General features: G+C 43.4%; 1 protein-coding gene across 2 annotated transcripts in view; it reads left to right on the forward strand.

Moving 5' to 3' along the window:
* Window positions 1-24,414, forward strand: part of VAT1 (vesicle amine transport 1) — a 63,257-nt gene that overhangs the window by 17,673 nt on the left and 21,170 nt on the right. The window lies entirely within an intron of this gene.

Consider the following 24,414-nt stretch of genomic DNA (forward strand, 5'->3'; position numbering starts at 1 on the left):
TCAGTTTTCCAATTCAGTCAGGAAAAACAAGCATGTATGAGGACCTGAAGTCTCATAGCTTTTGCTGTTACTGTATAAACCAGCTTTTAACTTGCATTGGGAAAACACAGCAAAAAAAATGCAACAGTGATCATAGCCTTTTTGGATTCACTGGGAAGTTCAGTGCTCTGCAGCATAACTTTCAAGACCTGCTGGGTGTTGTAGCTCCAGTCACTTGTTAGAATGGAGCTGCTAGTTGTAGACCATAATGCATCTAACTGAATCTTTAAGCCTGGCAGGAAACCTTAGTGAGGGTATAATTTGCTAGCAAGGACCTGTGCAACTTCTGCTTTTAGTGGGGCCACTTTCTTACCAGGGGTATGCAATGCAAGGTCCATTCAGTGGGTTTCCTGTCAGGATTCTGTTTCATTTTTATGATTTCTTCAGACTGTTTTTCAGCCATTTTACAGTGGGCTTCTGCAAAACAGCTGTTTAAGTACATCAAAATGCCCAACACTCTTGGTAGCAATGTTGGTGAGGCACCAGTCTTCAGCACCCTGGCACTTTACATGAAAGTGTGGGGGGAAATAAGCACATACACGGGGATTGCTTGGTGTCCCCCGGACTCAAAGCCTGTACAACACAGAATTGATTAAAGCTCTTTTCTCTGCAATTAAACCTGTACTATGGGCCATACAGGTATGTATAGATTTACTTTTCTATACCCTGTATGGCCATAGAGGTCTGAACTCCAAAGTTGTGAGATTCCCTTTAAAGGCATTGTCAACACTGAAACATCCTTGAGCTAAAACTGTTGTCATCTTGAACCTTGGCCCTGGAGAATGAGTAAAGTGTGATTCAAAATTGCTGGTTTGAGGCTGAGTGCCCACGATGCAGAAATGCTGCTTATTTTTTTTTCTGCATCTCCCTGGCAGGAAAAACGCATGCAAATTTTCCTGCCAGGAAGAAGTTTTTGTCAAGCGTTTTCACACATTTCACATGCAGATTGTCAAGTGCTCTTCCAAGCTTTTTTTTTTTTTTTTTTTTTTTAGCATCACTTGGAAAAGTGACAACTTGGTCACACTATATAAATCCATGCAACCGGCATGTATTTATATAGTGTGACCAAGTTCATAGTTAGTTTTTTTTTTTTTTTTTCACGTTCTGATGGGCCCCAGTCTCCTGTACAGTGCATCCTGGCTCCCCCAGCATCTTGCGATGGTGTAAAAGGACCTTCCATGACATCATTTAGTCATGTGACCGCCGACTTCAGCAGTCGCATGACCTGTCACATGACTAAATGATGTCATGGAAGGTCATTTTACACAATCATGAGCTGTTCAGGGAGCCAGGGCACACTGTACAGGAGACTGGTGCCATCAGAAGGGGAGTATAATGTGTATATGTATATATATTTATATTATTTTAAACAGGTACTATGGTACCTGGGTCTGGATGAGTCTCCTCTTCTCCAGACCCAGGTACCATATGCACATTAAATCGCTTAGTATCCGCATGTGTACATGTAGTCATGTGGTTAAGCGATTTCAATGCAAGTCAATGGTGGCAATTACGCCTCATTTCTGCAAAAATAAACATGCTGTGGATTTTTCTGCAATGATCTGCAGCAGAAATTTCCAGAGCATGTGCACAGCACATATGGATTATCATTGGGGACCATGGGGCACATATTACCAAGCGTTTTTGCTGTGGAAATTCCGTGGCAAAAACGCATAGTGGGCACGTAGTCCCTTTTGACTTGGTTTATTTTTATATATTTTGTGCCAAATTGGTCAAAATGGTGCATGCAATTCCTAAATTGTGTAAAGCCCCAAACTTTTTTTTTTCTTCTCAACCCTCCCCATCCTCCCACCACTTAACTCCTTTTACTAAATGTTGCAAAAACACCAAAAAATTATGCTGACATAATAAATTCACTCTGGAGGGCCTGGAGTCAACTTGTGACAAATTCTGCAACTTTTTTTTTGTAAACTTTGAAAAGCCAGTGACTAGTGTTGAGTATTCCGATACCGCGAATATCGGCCGATACCCGATATTTCAGTTTCGGAATTCCGATACTTAATTCCGATACTTTTACAATATCGAATACCGGAATCGGAAGTTCCCATAATGCCTGCGCTCTGCAGTGTCTCTGAAGGATGACAAGCTGGGTGGCAGCGCTCAGCTGAGATCCAGCCTGTCATCAGAATGCCATCCCAGCGTGGGAGAATTCTCCTGATCGTTTAAAAGCCAGCGGGCGGTAAATAGCCGCCGGCTTTTAAACAATCACACAGCCCCATACTGCTTCCCCGCAGCCTACCACCTCGATCCTCCACTCCCCTCACCACCTCCCATCCCGATCGTAAGTTAGGACCGGGCGGGGAGCAAAGGACCCGGGCGGGGAAGCCGGCAGTGAAAAGACTTCACCGCCGGCTTTCCAGTTCTGTGCTGCGCTTTCCTGCCGGTTATTTCAAATGAACAGCTGAGGTATCAGCTGATGCCGATCAGCTGTTCATTTGAAGTCGCTGCGGTGCCCTCAGAGGGTTCATGTGAGTTCATGCTTGACTGCATTGCATGAACTCACATGAACTTTCCCACGGTCGCACAGGTCAGCCTCACCTCCCAGACCCGTCATGATTGGTGTGTGTGGGTGTCTGTGCGATGTGTGTGCGTGCAGGCAGACATAGGCCGATGTGACACTACTACTCCCATCGGCCTATGTCTGTCCCCCGTCCACTCGTGCCAGCAGGATCAGCTTGATGGGAGCAGTAGTTCCCATCAGCCTGATCCTGCTATTTAAATTGCCCTACTGTGTCCCCAATAAATGTTAAATACATGTCATTGGTGGCCAGTGGTTGCCTACAATAAATTAGTTCCTACATTACCTGTCCCCGCCGATCGCCACCTAAAATAAAGTAAAAAATAAAAAACACCTATACTCACCTAGACACCTAATTCCCTGAAGCCATCGATCTCCTGTAATAAAATATAAAATAATAAACCACAACCTTATCCTTACCCCTCCGTAGTAGTGTACGAGTGTCCCACGAAGATCTCCAGTTCAGAGCAGCCACATAGAATGTGACCGCTCTGAACCGCTGCCGCCGCTATAATGACGGGGCCGTAAAGCAGCCCCGTCATTGCATAAGCGGGTTCGCCGGAGTTCAGGCAGCGCTGCTCCGGTTAGCTGCTTTACAGCCCTGCTGTATCGTGAGCAATTCCCACGGTACAGCACTGCCGTAAAGGTCTCCGGAGCTGCGCTGCCTGAATGCACTCCGGTGACCTCAGTCAGTGGCTCCCGCTGCCGGGAGCGGACGTGTTCCCGGCAGTGTGAGCTTACAGCAGCCATGACAGCTGTCACCATCTCCAGATGTGACAGCTGTGCATGGGAGATCAGCGCAGGAACGTGGACAGGTAACATTTTTTTTTTTTTTAGTAAACTAAGAATTAAATAAAATGGTGTGTTTTATTTCAAATTATTTTTTTCTGGGTGTAGTGTTTTCTTTTTAACACTTTGTAGGTTAGTAATGGGGGTGTCTTATAGACGCCCATCATTACTAACCTGGGCTTCATGGCAGCTGGCGCTGACATGAACCCCAGCCCTATTACCCCACTGCCACCGCTACAGGGCAGTGGGAAGAGCGAGGCTAAGTGCCAGAATTGGCGCATCCTATGGATGCGCCATTTCTGGGGCGGCTGACGGCTGGTGTTTCTAGCCTGGGAGGGGGCCAATATTCATGGCTCCCTTTCTGGGCTATTAATATCAGCCCCCAGCTGTCTGCCTAGCCTTTGCTAGCTATTAAATTAGGGGGGGGACCCCACGTCATTTTTTTGGGGGGGTCCCCCATTTTAATAGCTAGTAAAGGCTAGGTATTCAGCTGGGGGCTGATATTAGTAGTCTGGGAAGCTCCGTGGGTATTACCCCCTTCCCAGACTTCAAACATCTGCCCCAGCCGTCTGCTTAACCTCCGCTAGAGACTAAAATTATGGGGGATCCCACGCCAATTTTTTTTTTTTAAATAAATCTTTTATTTTAACACTAAATGACATTTGAGGAGTTAATAAAGATGCAGTCCCTAAATTATTATTTATTTTTTAATTCATTTTTCCCAAAAATTTTGACGTGGGCTTTGCCATATTTTTGTATGCCAGCCAGGTACAGCATCCAGCTTCTATGAACGCGCCATTTTCCGGGGCGGCTGCGGACTGCAATTTGCAGCGGGTGGGGCCCAGAAAGCTTGGGCCTCCCTGCGCTGTGGATTCCAGCCCCCAGCTGCCTAGTTGTACCTGGCTGGACACAAAAATAGGGCGAAGCCCCACGTCAATTTTTTTTTTAATTATTTCAGGAAATTCATGAAATTAAAAAAAAAAAAAATTGTGGGGCTTCGCACTATATTTGTGTCCAGCCAGGTACAACTAGGCCGCTGGGGGCTGGAATCCGCAGCGCAGGGAGGCCCAAGCTTTCTGGGCCCCACCTGCTGCAAATTGCAGTCCGCAGCCGCCCTGGAAAATGGCGCGTTCATAGAAGCACCATCTTCTGGCGCTGTACCCAACTCATCCAGGGCCCTGGTGCGGTGGCTCACTGGGTAATAAAGGGGTTAGGGCCAGCTTGGCATGATCAGCTGGCCCTAAGCCCGAAATTCATGGGGTCACGCCAATATTAGACATGACCACCATGAATTTCTAGTAAAGTATTTATTCTGGGTGTTGTGTTTTTTTTAAAGTCCTTTAATTGAAATAAAGACACAATTCTTTATTGTTCTAAATTAAACTATACTTACCATCACGCCCATTCCAGCTGAAGCCAACGATCTCCTGCAATAAAAGAAAAATAATAAACCAACCTCATCCTTACCTTCCCATGGATCCCACGACAGCTTCAGCTCTGCTACATCGAGATGACAGGCTGGACCGCAGCAGAACACTGCCATCCAGCCTGTCATCTCGCAGACACTGAGAAGCGCAGGCATGCTTGCGCTCCTTAGTGTCTCTCTGTGACGGCATAAAGATGAGCCGAGGTCATGTCCAATGAACTCGGCTCACCTCATGCACGTCACTGACAGCGTGGGAAAATTCTCCTGCACTCAGCGCTTCAGCGTGAGAATTCTCCCACGCTGTCAGTGACTTGCATGAGGTGAGCAGAGTTCATTGTCGGCTCATCTGGATGCCGTCACAGAGACACTGAGGAGCGCAAGCATGCCTGCGCTTCTCAGTGTCTGCGGGATGACAGGCTGGATGGCAGCGTTCTGCTGCGGTCCAGCCTGTCATCTCAATGTAGCAGAGCTGGAGCCGTCGTGGGAACCATGGAAAGGTAACGATGTTGGTTTATTTTACTTTTATTGCAGGAGATCGTTGGCTTCAGCTGGAATGGGCGTGACGGTAAGTATGGTTTAATTTAGAACAATAAAGAATTGTGTGTTTATTTCAATTAAAGGACTTTATTCTGGGTGTTTGTGTTTTTTTTTTTTTTTTAACTTTCACTATGGGGTTAGTAATGGGGGTGTCTTAGACGCCTCTCCATTACTAACCTGGGCTTGATGTCAGCTGGCATTATAAGCTGACATCAACCCCAGCCCTATTACCCCACTGCCACCGCTACAGGGCAGTGGGAAGAGCGAGGCTAAGTGCCAGAATTGGCGCATCCTATGGATGCGCCATTTCTGGGGCGGCTGACGGCTGGTGTTTCTAGCCTGGGAGGGGGCCAATATTCATGGCTCCCTTCCTGGGCTATTAATATCAGCCCCCAGCTGTCTGCCTAGCCTTTGCTAGCTATTAAAATAGGGGGGACCCCCACATCATTTTTTTGGGGGGTCCCCCATTTTAATAGCTAGTAAGGGCTAGGTATTCAGCTAGGGGCTGATATTAGTAGCCTGGGAAGCTCCGTGGGTATTACCCCCTTCCCAGGCTTCGAACATCTGCCCCAGCCGTCTGCTTAACCTCCGCTAGAGACTAAAATTAAGGGGAACCCCACGCCAACTTTTTTTAAATAAATCCTTTATTTTAACACTAAATGACAAGTACAGTAATCAACAGTCACTGTACTTCATATATATGTGACTGACATGTTTCTATCTAATCTATGTATGATTCTCTATTCCTTCTATTCTAAATTGTCGGGTACCGCTGCTGAATTGCCGGCCGGCTTTCTTAAAGAGACGGTGCATGAAAACACTTATTTTTTTAAATAAATCCTTTACACTAAATGACAAGTACAGTAAGCAACACTGTCACTGTACTTCATATATATGTGACTGACATGTTTCTATCTAATCTATGTGTGAAGCTCTATTCTTTCTGTTGTAAATTGTCGGGTACCGGTGTATGCGCTGATGAATTGCCGGCTTTTCGCATAATACATTCTACATTATTGTTAGTTGTTTTCCTTCATGTAGAATTAACCTACAAGGAAAGAAAGGGTTTATTTTCATTCCGATATTAGTGTCCCATTGACTTACATTGGTTTCCGGTATCGGAATCGGCAATATCCGATACTTTTTGGGTATCGGTCCGATCCAATCCGATACGATATTTCCTGATATCGGAAGGTATCGCTCAACACTACCAGTGACCTAAAAATCAGAAAAGTAAAACTACATGAAGGTGCAAATTTGTTGCAAATTAAAGTTAAACTAAAGAATTCACACAAACTCAAAGCACAACAGCTTCTTGTGATGAGCCAACATACAAGTAATGTTTTTCTCTACACATCAGTGGGTTTTGTGATGGTAATCTGAGTGAATACAGAATGAGGCATCATGCACAGATGCATGGTCCATTGGGCCCTATATATCGCTGGGTAAGTGTTGGCTAATTAAATATTAAAGAAGTAACGAGTTGCGCTAGTGGAACACATTCATGCATAGAAACAGGCAGTCTGCCACTTCAATCAGAAGCTCTAGGATGTTGCCTGGGCTGATCAGATGCTGCTGTTCCCTTCTCCAGGTAAGGGCACACCAGCCATATAAATGGCATATAATGGTTTGGAAAGGGCCTTGTTTTACAGCCCAGGATCTACAAGTGGGTACATGTGAATGGTAAAAAAAAAAAAAAACTCTTCAGGATGTCTTCTGCTGGAATTCATAGAACCCTACAGTCCTTGATTTTGTGACTGGAAAAACCATGAAAAAATTAGCTATATGGATAACTCAATGAGTGACTTCATAACAGGCATGTTCTTTCACTGACTTCAATCTCCTGTCACTGGGCAGCAATGTTCTGGTGACAATCATACAAGTAGTATATGGTCAAGTACTCCACATTAGTGTTGTAGTTCAACAGTTTCACTAACACCTATGGGCCCCTGCTTTCAGTTCTTCAATACTTTCCCATCCTAGGTGCCATCCAGTTCTGTTGCAGATGAGCTATATAATCGGGCTAGTATTCCCAGATGCTTATGGAGTGACAAGTGTGGTGCAGACCAGAGAAGATGGCATTTGGCATGCATCAGATTAGTTACTAGACCTTGTTTCTATTGCTGATAAACCCCACATTTTATTCTTGTATAGTGAGAGGTGGCTGTGATGTTTGGCTCGACAATAGGGGGCCTGTGTCTGGTTCCTGTGGTCTCTGGATGGCTGAAAGAATGTGAAGAATTGAGCAGTAAAGGAAGAGGTGAGGGGGCGGTGAGGAGCGTTCAGGTCAGTCTTGAGGCTGGCCAAGAGCATTTCAACACATTTATAGGCTTATAATTAGGAAGGTTTACGTATATTTGCACATGGGCTGTTCTCTACCCAGAGACCACATGTCATAGTTGCTTATTGGATTTGGGTCCACAAATACATCTGTTTTTAGTTCTGCTCATTGTGTATGTGCTGGATTTCAGGGCAAACTAATATACAGCCATATTTGCTATTCTGCTATCCAGGAAATTGAGATGTACACTTAATATATTTTCCCACTCTGTGGACTGTATTCTACTAAGCAACTTGCCCAAGACCTATAAAGCCACTGTCCTTCTGTTGTAAGGTCTCCAAGTTCAGCAGTAACTGAATTTGGCACTGGATGTCATGAAGTCTGATACTCATTGTACTGGTACAAACTATAAAAAATGTTGCAGTGGAGGCCATTCATCCTTGTCACTCTACAAGATTAACCCCTTCCCAACCCGTGTCACACAGTTTGTGACATGGAGGGAAAGAGCGCCTGCGAGCGGGGTCACTCAGGTGTCACAGTTGCTGATGCAACTAGACAACCTGAAGTTGACCCCAGGGGGGGTGGATTAACCCCCCCCCTGTGCCTGGGACCCCTCCGATTGGCAGTTTCACTAAAAGTGAAAATGAAACTACCAATTAATGAATGAAACATTTCACCAATGAAAATTGGTGAAATATTTCAATCTGGGCATAGCCTGATGCTTACAGCATCAGCCATTGGCTGGGGGGAGTGTCACCTCTGTCCCCCCCCCCCCCCCCGATCTGATTGGGGCTAGTGTCCATGTGACGCTAGCCCTCCAATCAGATGTGGAGGAGGAAATTTAAATGGCTAACCAAATCCCTCAGCTTTTATCCTGTCCGTGGATGCTGAGGAGATTGGTTAGCCGACGTCGACCCCAGACCTGCCAGAGACCCGCCAGCGACCCTCTCCGCCAGCGACCCCCGCTTCCTGCGATCCGCTGCCGCCCCACATTGCTGCCGCCGGTAATCGTTTCTCCCCTTGTCTCACTCCAGCCCCCACTTAGCCCCCCCCCCCCTCCATCCCCTCCACCCCAGCCCAATATCCTACCGCTCTCTCCCACGTCTTCATCCACCGGCTGCTGCTCTCCTTCTGACAGCCGGTGGCAGCAGCAGGCTCCGTGTAAATCTCCTGCGCCTGTGATCACAACACCATCCGTCCCACCCGTCCCACCCTAGGGCGTACTCGGCTGAGGAGGCATATTCATTTATTGCCTCCAAAGCTGATAGTGAGGGAGAGGACCCCACGTTCCTCTATTCCTCTCATTCTTCCTCCTCCAGTGACACTGAGCCGGCACCAAGACGACGTCAGAGGTCAAGGCATCGTCCGGAGGCCGTGGAAGAAGACCCACAGCCATCTGTAAGTAACCCTCAACCTGGTGCTAGTCATGCCCAACCTAGCACCAGTGCCCCGGTGTGGACCCCCGTCCCTGAAAATTACGCTCCCCGGATTCCTGATTTCCTTCCCCAATCAGGAATCCAGTTTGAGACCGCAAACCTCAGGGAAATAGACTTTTTCAAAGTCTATTTCTCTGAGGCCATTGTCAGTCTCATGGTGGAGCAGACTAACATTTGCGCCCAACAATTTTTGTCTGCAAACCCAAATTCAATGTTTTCTACTTGGAGTCCCGTTGACTCAGTAGAAATGTTAAAATATTGGGGACTGGTACTTCACATGGGGATTGTGAAGAAACCAGAACTCCGTCAATACTGGAGTACCGATATTTTATATCAAACTCCAGTGTTCAGAATGGTGATGACCTGCAAAAGACTTGAGGTCATTCACAAATTTTTACATTTCAGGGATAACACGGACAGCCTTCCCCGCAATGACCCGAATTTTGACAGACTGTTCAAAATTCGTCCGGTCATAGAACACTTCAGCAACAAGTTTGCTGAAGTGTATGTTCCCCAAAGGGAAATTTCTGTGGATGAATCCCTCATCCACTTCAAAGGGAGGCTTCAATTCCAACAATACCTGCCCAGTAAGAGGGCCAGGTACGGAATAAAGCTCTACAAGCTGTGCGAGAGTGCCTCAGGGTACACTCACAGCTTTAGAGTTTACGAAGGAAAGGATTCGAGGTTTCAGCCCCCAGAATGTCCACCTGCTCTGAAGGTAAGTGGGAAAATAGTGTGGGATTTGATCCGCCCACTGCTTGATAAAGGTTACCATCTATACGTTAACTTTTATATAAGCATTCCCCTATTTCAGTCCCTCTCTGCCAGAGCTACCGCCGCTTGCGGTACTGTGCGCAGAACCCAGAGGGGTCTCCCTTTGACGCTAATTGAGCAGGTTTTCCCAAAGGGTGAGAGCCGAGCTCAATGTAGCGGCAACATGGTTGTGGTGAAGTACAAAGACAAAAGGGACGTCTTTTTCTTGACCACAATCCATGGTCCCGGCACCACGGCCACCAACGTTAGAGGTACCCCAGCACCGGTCCGCAAACCGGACTGTGCCCTGGGGTACAACAAGCACATGGGGGGAGTTGATCTTTCTGATCAAGTCCTCCAGCCCTACAGTGCGATGAGGAAGGCGAAAGTCTGGTATAAAAAACTGGCCGTGCACATCGTTCAAATGGCACTGTATAACGCATACGTGCTGTCACGATGTGCAGGCCAGACCACCAACACCTTCCTCAACTTCCAGGAGGCGGTGATAAAGGCCCTGATTTTTAGAAGCGAAGAAGAAGCGGGCCCCAGCACCCCTGGAACTCGAGTCTCCCGTGTGGTACCAGGGCAACATTTTCCTGGTGAGGTCACGGTAAGAAAAAGGTGCCGGGTCTGCCATAAAAGGGGGATAAGAAAGGTCACCCGTTTCCAATGTGAAACGTGTCCTGATAAACCGGGACTGTTTGAATGAATGCTTCAAAATTCATCACATGTCCCCAGACTAAACACATCCTGACCTTCCCTACAGAACTCACCCACACTAGCATGACATACAAAACATCACGCGCACACACACCAACCTATGTCAGGTTATGGTGTGTTGTAGTGTATGTGAGGTGTGTGTGGTGTATACACCACACCACACACCAAACTCACATATACTACATCTAGATAAGTTCCCTGGGGGGTCTAGTTTCCAAAATAGGGTCACTTGTGGGGGAGCTTCAATGTTTACACACAGGGGCTCTCCAAACGCAACATGGTTCCAATTTGTTAGCGGACACCATGTCGTGTTTGGACAGCCCCTGTGTGCTGAAACATTGGAGCTCCCCCACAAGTGACCCCATTTTGGAAACTAGACCCCCCCAAGGCACCTATCTAGATGCATAGTGAGCACTTGGAACCCCCAGGTGCTTCACAAATTAATCCGTAAACTTTTTTTTTTTTTTTTTACAAAAAATTTCTTTTGGCCTATTTTTTTTAATTTTCACATAAGTAACAGGATAAAATGCATCCTAAAATTTGTTGGGCAATTTCTCCTGAGTACACCGATACCTCATATGTGGTCATAATCCACTGTTTGGGCGCATGGCAGGGCTCAGAAGGGAAGGAGCGCAATTTGACTTTTGGAGCCAATTTTCCAATCAAAGTGAAATGGCGCTCCTTCCCTTCTGAGCCCTGTCGTGTGCCCAAACAGTGGTTTATGACCACATATGAGGTATTGGTTTACTCAGGAGAAAATGCCCAACAAATTTTAGGATGCATTTTACCCAGTTACCCATGTGAAAATTAAAAAATTTAGGCTAGAAAAAAAATTTTGTTAGAAAAATTAAAATGTTCATTTTTTTCTTCCATGTTGCTTTAGTTCCTGTGATGCACCTGAAGGGTTAATAATCTTCATGAATGTAGTTTTGAGTAGCTTGAGGGGTGCAGTTTTTGGAATGGTGTCACTTTTGGGTGTTTTCTGTCATGTACACCCCTCAAAGGGACTTCAAATGTGATGTGGTCACTAAAAAAAAATGGCTTTGCAAATTTTGCTGGAAAAAAGAATTTGCTGATTAACTTTGAACCCTTCTAACTTCCTGCCAAAATTTTTTTTTTTCCAAAATTGTGCTGATGTAAAGTAGACATGTGGGAAATGTTATTTATTAACTATTTTGTGTCACATCACTCTCTAGTTTAGCAGAATAAAAATTCAAAATTTGAAAATTGCAAAATTTTCAATTTTTTTCCCATATATTTTTGATTTTTTCCACAAATAAATGCAAATATTATCGACCTAAATTTAATACTAACATGAAGCCCAATATGTCACGAAAAAACAATCTCAGAATCGCTAGGATCCGTTGAAGCGTTCCAGAGTTTTTACTTAGTAAAGGGACACTGGTCAGAATTGACAAAAATGCCAAGGTCTTTAGGGTCAAAATAGGCTGGGTCCTGAAGGGGTTAAAAACCAACAATAAGGAAAAAATGGATCAGTCTTGTATATTGTAATAACACCATGACTTGGGTGGACCAACAGTGTCCTGTTCATGGGCAATGCCAAAGGGGCTTTTTTTTTTTTCTTGGTTAGTAATCAGATTTGCAGTGGGTCATTGGATAATCATGAGATGCCTCTGTAACTATGAACACGCACAACACTTAAGGCATTGAGACAATTTCTGTCATATTAGATTATATGGCTTTGAATAAAACTAAAACTATTTTATACCAATTTTCTTTTGGATTGAGCTTGATAAGTTTACGTTTTTCCCCTCCATAGTCTAGAGTTCCTACCAGAATACAGAATTGGCGCTGTATCACATTGCATTAATTAGGCAGCGTCTGTTTGTGATTGCTTCCTATTGCAGTCTCTGTTCTGTAATCCATTTCCAGAAGCCAGACTCGCCCACCTCCTATTTGCTTCATTAAGGCAGATTCCATCTGTTGAACTGCGCTCTGCACATCAATGTCTGTGCTGAATGGAGGCTGCTCAATAATTCCAGCTTCAACTAAAATGGTGTAATCCAAATTTTAAAGGGGTTTTCTGACAAACAAAAGTTCATTGTAATCAATCAGGAGGTGGCCAGGCCTATGGACAAGGACAACCAAGTTCAGTCAACGATTGCGTTTCAAGAAGGTGCCAACCAGAAAGTAGGAACATGAATGGTTGTTATTTATAATCTAGAATTTAGATTTTTAACCCCTTCATGACCAGAGCATTTTGTGTTCATCGTTTGCTATCCTTCCCAGAGCCATAACTTTTTTTTTTTTTGGTAAATATGACCATGTGAGGGCTTTTTTGCGGGAAAAGTTGTACTTTTGAACGACATCATTTGGTTTTGCCATATTGTGTACTGGAAAACCAGAAAAATCCAAGTGCAGTAAAATTGCAAAAAGTGAAATTTCACCTTTGTTTACCACATTCACTAAATGCTAAAGCTGACCTGCCATTCTCCAGGTCATTATGCGTTCAGAGATGCCAAACATGTATAGGTTCTTTTTTTAAGCGGAGAGGAAAAAATCCAAAGTTTGCTTAAAAACAAAAGGCACCATTTTCTGGGACTTGTAGCGTCTCCATTTTTTTTTTGTGATCTGGGGTGGGGTGAGGGCTTATTTTTTGTGCGCATAGCTGATTTCTTTTGATACTATTTGTGTTAGATACAATGTTTTGATCACCAGTTATTGCAATGTTGTGGCAACCAAAAAAATTTAACTCTGGTGCTTAGAATTTTTCTCGTTACACAGTTTACCGATCAGATTAATGGGTGGAGTCTCAAGGGGCAACAAAATTTTAACAGTATGGGGCCCTGAAATTCCTAGTGGCAGCCCTGCAGTAGGGGCACATTTATAAGATTCTCAGCAAAGGAACATTTTATTTAAACACATCCAGTTTTGGAAGTTATTCCACAATCTATTGATAAAAATGAACTTGTGTTTGTGGGAAAACCCCTTAAAGCCCACTTTAAGCAGTAGAATGTCTTTCTGCACCCTTAGATCAAAAATATTTGTAGGCTTCTAAATTCACTTTTTATAGAAGTGATCTGTATATAGCCAGATGGTTTTTGGGTGCTAATGTGGTGAATGTGAACTGTAAGGCTGTGTGCCCACTTTTTTTATTTTTTTTTTTGTGGTTTCGCAGCAGCAGAAACGCTTGGTAGGTCTGCAGTGTTGCCCAATGATCCGCATGTGCTGTGCACATGCTGTGGAAATTTCCACTGCAGATTATCAATGCGGAAAAATCTGCAGCACTACCAATTTTGCATAAGCGCAGCTTTTTGCTGCCATTGAATCGCTTAATATCCACATGACTATATGTGCACATGCAGATATTAAGCAATTCACTGTGTGGAAGGTACCAGAGTCTGGAGAAGGAGACTCTCATCCCGACCCAGGTACCATAGTACCTGTGTAAAAAAAAAAAAACAAAAAAAAAAAAAAAAAAAAAACATTTTTTTTTATTTTAAAATTCCTTGCCTTCTGATGGCCCTCGGTCTCCTTAGCAGTGCATCCTGGCTCCCTGGCAGCTTGTGATGGTCTAAAAGGACCTTCCATGATGTAATTTAGTCATGTGACGGGTCACGTAACCGCTGACGTCAGCTGTCGTGTGACCTGTCACATGACAAAATGATGTAATGGAAGGTCCTTTTAGGCCACCGGACAGACTGGAGGAGACCAGGGGCCATTGGAAGGGGAGTGGTTTTTTTTTTTTTTTTTTTTTTTTACTATTAACTTGGTCACACTGCAGAATTATTAGGCAAGTTGTATTTTAGAGGATTATTTTTATTATTGATCAACAACTATTCTCAATCAACCCAAAAGACTCCTAAATATCCAAGCTTAATATTTTTGGAAGTTGGAGTGGGTTTTTTTTTAGATTTGGCTACCTTAGGAAGATATCTGTTTGTGCAGGTAACTATTACTGTGCAGAATTAGGCAATGTAATAAAAAACAAATATAATCCCATCTCACTTGTTTATTTTCACCAGGTAAACCAATATCCGTGCACAAAATTTAGAAATTAACAATTCTGACATGCAAAAGCAAAAACCAAAAAAATTAGTGATGAATATAGCCACCTTTCTTTATGATGACACTCAACAACCATCCATAGATTCTGTCAGTTGCTTGATCTGTTTTCAATCAGCATTGCGTGCAGCAGCCACCACAGCCTCCCAGACACTGTTCCGAGAGGTGTACTCCCTGTAGATCTCACATTTTATGATGGACCACAGGTTTTCTATGGGGTTCAGATCAGGTGAACAAGGGGGCCATGTCATTATTTTTTTTTTTTCTTTTAGACCTTTACTGGCCAGCCGCACTGTGGAGTAGTTGGATGCATGTGATGGAGCACTGTCCTGCATGAAAATCATGTTTTTCTTGAACGATACCAACTTCTTCCTGTACCACTGCTTGAAGTGGTCTTCCAGAAACTGGCAGTAGGTCTGGGAGTTGAGCTTCACTCCATCCTCAACCCAAAAAGGTCCCACAAGTTCATCTTTGATGATACCAGCCCATACCAGTACCCCACCTCCACCTTGCTGGTGTTTGAGTCGGAATGGAGCTCTCTGCCCTTTACTGATCCATCCTCTGGCCCATCAAGAGTCACTCATTTCATCAGTCCATAAAACCTTTGAAAAATCAGTCTTAAGATATTTCTTGGCCCATTCTTGACGTTTTATCTTATGTTTCTTGTTCAAAGGTGGTCCTTTTTCAGCCTTCCTTACCTTGGCCATGTCCCTGAGTATCGCACACCTTGTGCTTTTTGATACTCCAGTAACATTGCGGCTCTGAAATATGGCAAAACTGGTGGCAAATGGCATCTTGGCAGTTTCACACTTGATTTTCCTCAATTCATGGACAGTTATTTTGCACCTTTTTTGGCCAACACGCTTCTTGCGACCCTGTTGGCTATTTGCCATGAAACTCTTGATTGTTTGATCACGCTTCAAAAGTTTGGAAATTTCAAGACTGCTGCATCCCTCTGCAAGACATCTCACAACTTTGGACTTTTCAGAGCCTGTCAAATCTCTTCTCACCCATTTTGCCAAAGGAAAGTAAGTTGCCTAATAATTAAGCACACCTTATATAGGGTGTTGATGTCATTAGTCAACACCCCTCCTCATTACAGAGATGCACATCACCAGATTTACTTAATTGGTAGTTGGCTCTCAAGCCTATGCAGCTTGGCGTAGGACAACATGTATAAGTATCATGTGATCAAAATACTCATTTGCCTAATTCTGCAGTGTACATGAATCCATGCAGTTTGCATGGATTTATATTGTGTGACCAAGTTGTCAAGCACTTTCCAAGTGATGCTAAACTTGCTTGGAAAAGCACTTGACAACCTGCATGTGAAATCGCATGTGAAAAACTCTTCATTTCTGCTTTTCCCTGGCAGGAAAACGCATGTACAGTCATGGCCAAAAGTTTTGAGAATGACACCAAAATTATATTTTCACATGATCTGCTGGCCTCTGGTTTTTATTAGTGTTTGTCTGATGTTTAGATCACATACAGAAATATAATTGCAATCATATTATGAGTACCAATAGGTTATATTGACAGAATGAGTTAATGCAGCAAGTCAATATTTGCAGTGTTGCCCCTTCAAGACCTCTGTAATTCTCCCTGGCATGCTCTCAATCAACTTTTGGACCAAATCCTGACTGATAGCAGTCCATTCTTGCATAATCAATGCTTGCATTTTGCCAGAATTTGTTGGTTTTTGTTTGTCCACCCGTCTCTTGATGATTGACCACAAGTTCTCAATGGGATTAAGATCTGGGGAGTTTCCAGGCCATGGACCCAAAATCTGTTTTGTTCCATGAGCCATTTAGTTATCACCTTTGCTCTATGGCAAGGTGCTCCATCATGCTGGAAAAGGCATTGTTGGGCGCCAAACTGCTCTTGGACGGTTGGGAGAAGTTGCTCTTGGACATTCTGGTACCATTCTTTATTCATGGCTGTGTTTTTAGGCAAGACTGAGCCGATTCCCTTGGCTGAGAAGCAACCCCACACGAATATTTTCAGGATGCTTTACAGTTGGCATGAGACAAGACTGGTGGTAGTGCTCACCTTCTCCGAATAAGCTGTTTTCCAGATGTCCCAAACAATCGAAAAGGGGATTCATCAGAGAAAATGACTTTGCCCCAGTCCTCAGCAGTCCACTCCCTGTACCTTTTGCAGAATATCAGTCGGTCCCTGATGTTTTTTCTGGAGAGAAGAGGCTTCTTTGCTGCCCTCCTTGAAACCAGCCCTTGCTCAAAGAGTCTCCGCCTCAGTGCGTGCAGAAGCACTCACACCAGCCTGCTGCCATTCCTGAGCAAGCTCGGCACTGCTGGTAGTCCGATCCCGCAGCTGAAACAGTTTGAAGATACGGTCCTGGCGCTTGCTGGTCTTTCTTGGGCGCCCTGGAGCCTTTTTGACAACAATGGAAGCTCTCTCCTTGAAGTTCTTGATGATGCAATAGATTGTTGACTGAGGTGCAATCTTTGTAGCTGCGATACTCTTCCCTGTTAGGCCATTTTTGTGCAGTGCAATGATGGCTGCACGTGTTTCTTTAGAGATAACCATGGTTAACTGAAGAGAAACAATGATACCAAGAACCAGCCTCCTTTTAAAGTGTCCAGTGATGTCATTCTTACTTAATCATGACTGATCGCCAGCCCTGTCCTCATCAACACCCACACCTGTGTTAATGGATCAATCACTAAAACGATGTTGGCTGCTCCTTTTAACGCAGGACTGCAATGATGTTGAAATGTGTTTTGGGGGTTAAAGTTCATTTTCTGGGCAAATATTGACTTTGCAAGTACAGTAATTGCTGTTAAGCTGATCACTCTTTGACATTCAGGAGTATATGCAAATTGCCATTACAAAAAATGAAGCAGTAAACTTTGGAAAAATTACTATTTGTCTCATTCTCAATACTTTTGGCCATGACTGTACAATCCGCATGTTTTTTTTCTGCCAGGGAGATGCAGAAATGCTCAGGAAAAATCCAGAGCATTTCTGCATCGTGGGCACATAGCCTTTGAGAACCTCTAAATCTCCCCTGCCACTTCATAACTGGACAAGTTGAAATCCTGAGTTGGCTTCATTTTTTCACTGCACACAGCTCTACTCAATGAACTTTTGTCAGTGGTATAAAATCTCTGGAAAGTAACCAGTGACTTAGACTTCAGCCTAGAATGATCTATTGAACTGCCAAATTCATACAGGAAGTGTAAGAAGTTGGCACAAGTTTTATTTCTGAACCCATGCAGTGATAGTGCTTGAAGCACAAAACTTAACACTTTCTCAACTTAATTGTTGTAAAGTTTAGAAGGGCTCACCATAAAATTGTCTTTAAAACATATATAGATGTACTACTCCAACCTTGTGTTGCATCCCTTTCTCTTCCCAACTTGTCTTTCTCCTAAAGTACAGTGCTCTTCCAAGATGTCTGGTATTGTAGCTCATTCTAATGACTGGACACCACTATGACGCTTGGTGTGCCAGTCCATCCATTTAGACATTTACATGTGTATGTAATGGGCTACAAAGGTTCAGTGGAAGACTACCTGAACTATGGCAAACTCTTCTAAATTGATTCATACACCAAGGGAAGACTAGTTTACAGTGGAAGGAAAGCAGGCCTGCGGTTCACTGTAGATGGCTACTGTGCTAGCTTACACCTCATGACCTGTAACCAACCCTGACATGATGCCTGTAGCCACAAGTATTTTGTGACAAAATTGAATCTTTTGTGCCCTGGAAATCTTCCTGTGTCTGCCTTCTGTGGACAGATTTACAGGTTGTGTTAATCTCAAGGTTGCTGATATATCTTGTAAACTCTATTATGGAACAAATCCAAGCGCAGAGCTCTTTTGAAGTCTTGTTCATTTACAGATTAGACTGATTTGATATTGCCCTGTTGCCAAATATTAATTAAAAGCCATGGTTCTTGGCGTTCTCAGGCTAGCTTGTATTGGAAAGTGTGCCTGATAAACTGACTACATTTGCCTAGTAACTGCAGTCTTCAAGAAGACTGCACATCTAAAATCTTTCAAGAGAAAGCATATTTAATCACCTCTGTTCTAAAATACTGATCTTCAGCCAAAAATAGGTCCTGATCTGTCAAGATTTAGTAGTAAAACTATTTTGGTGAATGGCACAAATTTCGAGACATTGTAATTGTATAATGGATACACAGTGGCGGTATAATGAAGCTTATTTTGATCTGCTTTGGTGTGGAGAGGTGTCACCTTGGGAAAGCCACTTATCTCTTTCATTACAGAAAATGTCAGGGTAACTTGTAGAAAGGCTTCTGAAGGGCTTGCCCACAAATGGAAGACAGATGTGATGAAGTGTTGTAGCCTAGGAAATTTCCTCAATCACTTGTGTTTATTTGAACCAGTGGATAAACCCAACATAAGACCTGATCACCTGTCATTGGTATTAATCAATTAACAGACCAGATTTAAGAATAGGCCTTGTATTGTATTTCATCTAATATATGGAGTCATTACTTTAGTGCAGGGATGCCAAACTCAAATGCAGAGGGCCAAAATTAAAAACTTGGACAAAGTCAAGGGCCAACCTTGCTTTTTAAGTCTACAATTGAGTTTTTACTTGTCAAATATAATGAAACTTTCATATGGAAACAAACTTAAAGTGCTTGTCCCACAAACAAAGTACATTTTAACAGATCTTCAAATAAAATTAGCACTTATTCCAGTATGCCCCATTTGTGATTAATATATGTAAGAGCTGTAAAAAGCATATGGCCTAATTTAAATATGTAATAACATGGAACAGAGAATTGATAAATACAGAAAGTATGACACCAAGTGCCCCCTAAACAATATAATACCCCCAGTGAATTCCTCCACATGCACAGTATTATGACCCTACAGTACTCCCAGTAAAGTATGATGCCCAACTGAATCCCCCTCCCCCACATAGTCCCTGGCATCATGGGCCAGATTTGACCCACAGGCCAGAGTTTTACATGTGTGCTTTACTGAAACATGTGTTAATGTGGATAGTTTCATTGTGTAGAGAAATGGCCATTTGACCATGAGAATTAACTGGTTGCTGCCAGTTTTGTTTCTAAGAGGGGTAACTGAATTAGCTAATTCTTTACATGACTATCAGCATGATTTTTACTGCAATGGTAGGAACACAAATCATAACTTTTTTCATAAAATTATTTTTAAGGGAAGGGTTACAATACACATGGAAATATACCTAGAAATAGAATATGTAACAACTTTTTGAGTGCTGGAATATGCATGGTTTATGATGTCTTCCTAGCATGAACGCTAGTAACCCAAACGGCTTTATCCTAACCTCAGTTGTAAATTCCAGTTTCCGTGCTCTGTTTACATGGGAGGTGGAATGTTTCATCAGGATTTGGCTTAATGGCTATTCTGCAGATGGGAAATGCTCACCCTGAGTTTATTGCTGTTGGAAATGTGGCCTTACAATGTCCTTTCCTTTTTAACTTCGATGTGGCTACAATAACTAAGGGCTTCATAAGTGATCCTTCATTAAACACTTCAGTAGAACTGGAATATACTGTTCTAGCTACTCTGCCAAGAGTGAAATGGTCCATGCTGTGTGGCTCTGATCTGTCAGATTTGGTGGAAAGGTGTGGTGAAATGTAAAGTCATGTACTTAATGTAGGATTCCATTCCATGCATATGGTAAGTTTTCTAGCTGCAAAATTCCTTCCATAGGCTTTTACTGTGCCAAGGCTTTAAAGGGAATCTGTCACCACTTTGGAGTTATCAGACCTCTATTATGGCCATACAGGTTATAGAAAAGTACATCTATGCATACCTGTATGGCCCATAGTAGAGGCTTGATTGCAGAGAAATCTGGTTTTATAAAGTTTTTTTTTCTCAGGCTTTGTGTCCAACAACGCCAAGCAATCCCCACCTATATGCTTAATTATCATAACCCCCCCCCCTCCACATCACAGGGTCCTGTGACATGCGCTGTGCTCCCGGACATGCACAAAGCGCTGCTTAGAGCGTGTTTTGCTTCATTGCGGCCCCGTCTACCTGTGCTCTGCAGGTTTCTATCGCGCAGATGCCGGCAAGTGACAGACTCCTTGGCACCTGCGCAATAGATTCCTGCGGCACGGTGCACCGACAGGGCCAGGATAAAGCAAAGCACGCACTGTGAGCAGCGCTTTACGCATGCCTGGGAAGTCTGAGCACAGCGCACGTCACAGGGCCCAGTGATGTGCAGGGGGAGGGGTTATGATTAAGCATAGGCGGGGATTGCTTGGCGTCCGGGGGTACGCCAAGCCTGTGAAAAACTGAGTTTATAAAACCAGATTTCTCTGCAATCTGACTTCTACTATGGGCCATACAGGTATGTATAGACTTACTTTTCTATAACCTGTATGCCCATATTATAGAGGTCTGATATTGCCCAGAGGGTGACAGATTCCCTTTAAGACTACTTTCATTTGACTCGCTGCCTCACAGCTCTTGCCCTCACTGCAGGTGGGCATCTAGATCTTTCTGGTCATCTTTGACACAGGCCCTCTCACTCAACTCTATTTATCTAGCATTGAAAGAATGAGGACTACATGCAGTTCTGACTTTCATCTCCAGTTAAGACTGGAATCCTAAAATTCCATTGTGCCGAACAGAATCTTTGGGGGGGGGGGGGGGGGGTGACAGGAGTAAGGATCAAGATGATGGAGAGCTTAATCTGTAGTTTATTGGAAATTATGTAAAAAGAACCAAGTGGGCACAACCCTTAGCATGGTAAAGTGAAGGAAAATGCCCATACCAGGGACCTATAGTTTATCAAACAATTTAACCAAGCCAAAAGTTAAACAAAGCCCCAAGGCTATGACATAATCAACCCACAATAGCGCTGTGGTCTGCTGAAAGCAGGAGTTAATACAATAAATGAGTATAATATTATATAGCATTTTTTTTCTTTATGAACCTGCCCAGATCTTTAAAAGATGAAACAATTGGACAGTGAAGAATGGCTCCAGCTATAGGATAAAAGCAATTTGATAAAAGGCAAACTTGTAAATAGTTACTGAAAATGGTATACTGCCAGCAGAACCCAAAGGCTAATATACACTGCTCAAAAAAATAAAGGGAACACTCGAACACATCCTAGATCTGAATGAAATATTCTCATTGAATACTTTGTTCTGTACAAAGTTGAATGCGCTGACAAAAATCACACAATCAATGGAAATCAAATTTATTGACCAATGGAGGCCTGGATTTGGAGTCACCCCCAAAATTAAAGTGGAAAAACACACTACAGGCTGATCCACCTTTGATGTAATGTCCTTAAAACAAGTCAAAATGAGGCTCAGTATTGTGTGTGGCCTCCACGTGCCTGTATGACCTCCCTACAACGCCTGGGCATGCTCCTGATGAGGTTGCGGATGGTCTCCTGTGGGATCTCCTCCCAGACCTGGACTAAAGCATCCGCCAACTCCTGGACAGTCTGTGGTGCAATGTGACATTGGTGGATTGAGCATATCTGGGACATGTCTCGCTCCATCGGATTCAGGTCTGGGTAATGGGCGGGTCAGTCCATAGCTTCAATGCTTTTATCTTGCAGGAACTGCTGACACACTCCAGCCACATGACGTCTGGCATTGTCCTGCATTAGGAGGAACCCAGGGCCAACCGCACCAGCATATGGTCTCACAAGGGGTCTGAGGATCTCATCTCGGTACCTAATGGCAGTCAGGCTACCTCTGGTGAGCTCATGGAGGGCTGTGTGGCCCTCCAGAGAAATGCCACCCCCACACCATTACTGGGTTGTTGCCCTCCTTCGGCCCCCTCCACATCTCCTGGTATCTACTCCACTACTCCATGCTGTGGACACTGTGCTGACAGACACAGCTACCCTTGCCACAGCTCGCACTGATGTGCCATCCTGGATGAACTGAACTACCTGAGCAACTTCTGTGGGTTGTACTGTAGACACTGCCTCATGCTACTGTACCTCTAGGGGTGAGAACAATGGCAAAATGAAAGTGACCAAAACAGCCAAAAAATAAACACAAATGGTCTGTGGTCACCACCTGCAGAACCACTACTTTATAAGGGGTATCTTGCTAATTGCCGATCATTTCTACCAGTTGTCTGTTCCATTTGCACAACAGCAGGAGAAATTGATTCACAATCAGTGTTGCTTCATAACTGGACAGGTAGATTTCACAGAAGTGTTACTGACTTGGAGTTACATTGTTTAAGTGTTCCCTTTATTTGTTTGAGCAGTGTAGATGTATGAGTAACACAGGCCAAGGCACAGTCCTGACTGTCGTAATGAGGATAGGGGGAAATCGCCCCATGCATATTGCCACCCTAACTGTGGCTTCCTCATGGGCAGAATATATACTTTCATGTTTCTTTTAACTATTATGCTTTAATTGGATGGGGTAGACTATAGTTCTATTTGGGTCAGTATGTAATGGCCTTGGGACTTTTAAATTTACTTTTGGCTTGCTTACATTTTTCAATTAACATACAGTAAGTGATTCCTGTCTTGGCATACTTTTTTCTTAACTTCCAATAATTATCACATGAGACCAGCTTCAGATGCCAATTTTATCAATACATGAAAGATTTTTCAGCCCTCTGGTCAGTATCCATTTTTACAATTGGCAATTTGTGTATATGTATCCTCATAGACTATAATGGGTAGGTCTGCTTTGTGAAAAACATGGATAAAGCGCATGTGTGAAACAGATGTCTGAATGAGGCCTAATGTAGTACTTGAGTCAAGAGATGAAGATTCCAAAAAATGCAATGAAAGCCAGTTAGACTTGTTTTAAATCAGAATATAAGAGAAATCACTTAAAACCTAAAAATATATATATTTATATTTTTTCTTATGGGATGTATTAAAAGTAAAAAATATATAACAGTCAAAAGTGAAAAATGTTAAAAATGACTGATTAGAAAAGTGCACTCTTCCTAATATCTCCAGACTGATGTAGCCCCATTCAACTTGGTTGGGCTGAGATGTAGGTAAATGGATATGTTCTATTCAGGCTTCAGTTCTTGCCATATGATTTTTCACACTTCAGATGAGGCCATTCAGTCATTCTGCCTGCACATGATCTGTTAGTTTCCAGGCCAAACCTCCTGACTTTGCCACAGCATTCCACGTTAACCCTTGTGACATATCCAAGTGTATAGAAGACTGCCTTTCTTCACCACTGGCTGCACCTCGTGATCTATTATAACTCTTCCAGGCCAGTTACATCATTTTGTGGGTTCAAAATCCTTATTTTTGGCAACAATCTAAAATGAAACTTACACAGTATAGTGGCTGGGGAAATGCTGAGCCAGGACTTCTGCATTTTGCAATATTAAGCCTTCTGGTGCCACTTAAAAATAGAACTTGTAATGGTAAGTGATTGCCACACATCTGATTGTACAGTTATTTGTTAGAGGAAATCTCTTAACAGTGTCAATGTTGGGTATAAAACAAACCAAAAACCCACCCAAATCACAGCTCTTCTTTTTGTGATAAAGACTTGGGTACTGTTTTACCAACAAATATAGGCGAAGGAACATCTTGTCCATGGGGGGCCACAACTTCACAGGCTGATTTTTCAATATTTTGTAAAACAACCTGGGGGAAAATCACAAGGTGAGAACATGTGAACTCGAGGCGCTATATACCTGATTACCATTCATGGACCTCATCATGGTTGGACCACATCTGTTAGTAAAGGAGGTGTAGTAAAGGCATGTGTTTGAAAACTCTCCTGCTCCCTTTGGATCTATCCCTATAGACATGTAGAGGAAGACCTGTCACTCAATTGCAGTGTGCTGGGGAGAAGCTACCAGACTAGCCTGGAGGACTAGCCACCCAAGCTGCATGGTTCATAGCTAGCTCTTAA

The sequence above is a fragment of the Phyllobates terribilis genome, unplaced genomic scaffold, assembly GCF_046119375.1.
Source record: "Phyllobates terribilis strain yellow unplaced genomic scaffold, ASM4611937v1 Scaffold_5__5_contigs__length_657084704, whole genome shotgun sequence".
NCBI classification, from domain to species: domain Eukaryota; kingdom Metazoa; phylum Chordata; class Amphibia; order Anura; family Dendrobatidae; genus Phyllobates; species Phyllobates terribilis.